A 3,167-nucleotide genomic window follows, 5' to 3' on the forward strand; every position below is an offset into this window, starting at 1 on the left:
TATGTGGCTTGCTTGTTTGTTGTACCTTGTTTATCATTTTGTCCATGTTCTTTTGCCACGTCATGTACCCAGTTATGTATTTATGTGTACATGTAGATGAAGGTATATACATACATGTACATATATATGCATATACTCATATATTGTTTATATATATATATATACTGTTGTATTTTTGGGATGGTTATTGTATTTATTATTTGTTTTTTTTGCGAAGTAGACACACGCACTGTATTTTCTTTCTTTTTTTCTTCACTCGTTTATTACTGTTATTTCATTATTTAACACCTGTCCACTGTCCGGAATTATTTCGTCACACTTCCGTGACCTCTTCAACGATACTTTTCATTTCCGTATGTTTTCTTGCTCCACATACTCTATTATATTCTTCAAAGGTGCACAGGCGTTCATTTCCTTGTTTGTGCGTGTGTGTCTCAGTGTGCGTGTGTGTCTCAGTGTGCGTGTGTATGTGTATGTGTGCGTGTATGCTTGTGTGCGCGTCACAGTTATTAGCGCCAGTGTGGCCACATTCTGCTAAAAAGTACACACACACAAATACACACAAACAAGGACACAATCTCATGCGCACATAAGGATGCACATTCATAGAAGAATAGAATGGTGTAGGTAGAGCAAGAACACACACGGAAAGGAAAAGTGTCGCTGAAGAGGTCACAAATGTTTGACGAAATATTTCCGGACAATGGACAGGCGTTAAAATAGTAAAGTAACAGCAATGAACGAGTGAAGCAAACAACAAGGAAAACATTATACATATATAGTGCATGCGTTTATTTGGCAAAAAAAAAATAAATGAAATGACCATCCCAAGATACAGCAACACCTGTTTCAACACACGATTTCACATTAGGAATATTGCAAAATGAATTTACACACACACACACACACACACACACACACACACACACACACACACACACACACACACACACACACACACACACACACACACACACACATATATATATATGTACATGTCTATCTATGAACGTATATCTATCTACCTAAGTAGCTAATTGTATATATGCATATTTATCTTTATATGTATACATGTATATGCATATTTATATATGTATGCATGTATATATGTATGTATGTATGTATTTATGTATATATGTATGTATATGCATATTTATATAAACATATACAGACCGAGATTGAGAGAGAAAAATAAATCCTGATATATTCATGCACAAATGTAAATATACGTATACATACATATGTATATACTAATATATGTGTTTGTGTATATGCATAAATAGAGATGTAAATATCGTATTCATATATGTGTATGTATACAAATGAATGTGCGCATTGTGTGCGTTTGTGTGTGTGTGTGTATGTATACAAACTCATACAAAAAGTTTGGGGAGAAATAGAACAGACGAAAAACGACAACCAAAATAAAACGGGGTCGCAAAATATCGTTATACCGCCTGTAACATTCAATTACGAGAAATCTCTCATATCAGTCCATTTCTATTGGAAGCAAAATATAACTGGCATGTTAGCAAATGAAATACTGCTTGTAATTTTAAACAAAATGCATTCTCTCATTCCTGATTAATATCTAGAAAAGAATTGTAGTATTTTGTAGGAATCTGTAATTTGAATCAATACGAAAATTATTGAACATCGGGTAAGATATCGAAACAGCAAAGCTAATTGAAATAGATTTCATGTATATCGAAGAAAAACGCACAAATATATTATTTTTGCGATCCGGAGAATAGTGTATAACCAGATCTTGTTCTTACCTAAAAATGCGAAAGCATCTTCAAAATAGAAAGAAATTTCTAAGCAAATTTTCTGAAGGTAGATTCTTTATACAGCATGTGTTCTAAGAATGGACTTAATAATACCTAGAAAGTTTTCAAAATCGGGACAGTATTTGAAATTCGTATACGAAAAGTCTCATTGGCTTAATTTGAAACCACAAAATAATTCTCTTTAGAAATTTTATATATCGTAGACTTAAAATCCGAAGTTTAAGTCCATGAATATCTCAATGCGAGAAAAGATATCAATCGAAAGCAAATGAAGGTTATTTCTGGAGAATTTAAGAAAGAATTCCAAAAATATGGTAATGTCGAATGGATACTATTACTTAAACGTATAATAATGTTTATTTGAAACTTATCTGCATTTGAAAAAAATTGTACTATGCCTACAAATGTGTAGTAAACAAGCTGTTATACGTATTCACAATCATTTACCTGGCACTTTCATTACATCAAATAAAATTGTTTAGGAATAAGAAACGTTTTTCACGTTACCGAATAAAAGTCTGAGCATATAGATCAAAGATATTATATACTCAAATAATTCCAAATATAAAGTAAGGCTTCAATTTGTTTACTTAAAATGCCTGCCTACTGATCATTAAAATGATAATCTATCTATTTAGCATTAATACATCATTTATTGCCAAAGGATTATACTCGTAGGTCATGAAAAAACAAAAACCCATTGATATATTCTGAGTGTATCCTTGTCCTAGCTTATGATTGAAGGGACTTATCCATTAAACTATACCCAACATTTCACAAAAGTATATCTGATAACATTGACACATACATTTTGAATGAATGAGGAGAGATAGTAAATTATAAAATACTTTCAAACATAAGCCCTCTCAATCAGGCCTGACCCTATCAAAGCAGCGACAATAGTAACAAGAAAATATGCTAGAGTATTATAGTGTAAAACATGGCGCCGCGCATGGTCTATTGTATCATCCCTAAGCATATATTTATAATAAATACGATGCAACTGATATAATCTTTATAGTTGCTAAATTATTTCATAATTCTTTTCACAAATAAGATTACGCAATTTTTTTCTTGATGTCTCATATATATATATATAACACAATATGGTAAAAATTCGATATTAATTAATATCAATTTAATACCAGGAAACTAGCACATTAAAAGAATCAGAAGGTTCATGAAAAAAATATTTTTTGAGATCCTAACAAGATTATAGTACTTGTGTATATGAGATTGACCAGTGACCGGTCTGTCAATATGCTAGAAGAAGCTCACTTAAAAAATTCTCAATGATTTTGAAACTATAGTCTGCAGATAATCGAGGTATGTATATATATATGTATATATATATATATATGCGAGTAAAAATAAATA

Source organism: Octopus bimaculoides, chromosome 3 (genome assembly GCF_001194135.2).
Source record: "Octopus bimaculoides isolate UCB-OBI-ISO-001 chromosome 3, ASM119413v2, whole genome shotgun sequence".
NCBI classification, from domain to species: Eukaryota; Metazoa; Mollusca; class Cephalopoda; order Octopoda; family Octopodidae; genus Octopus; species Octopus bimaculoides.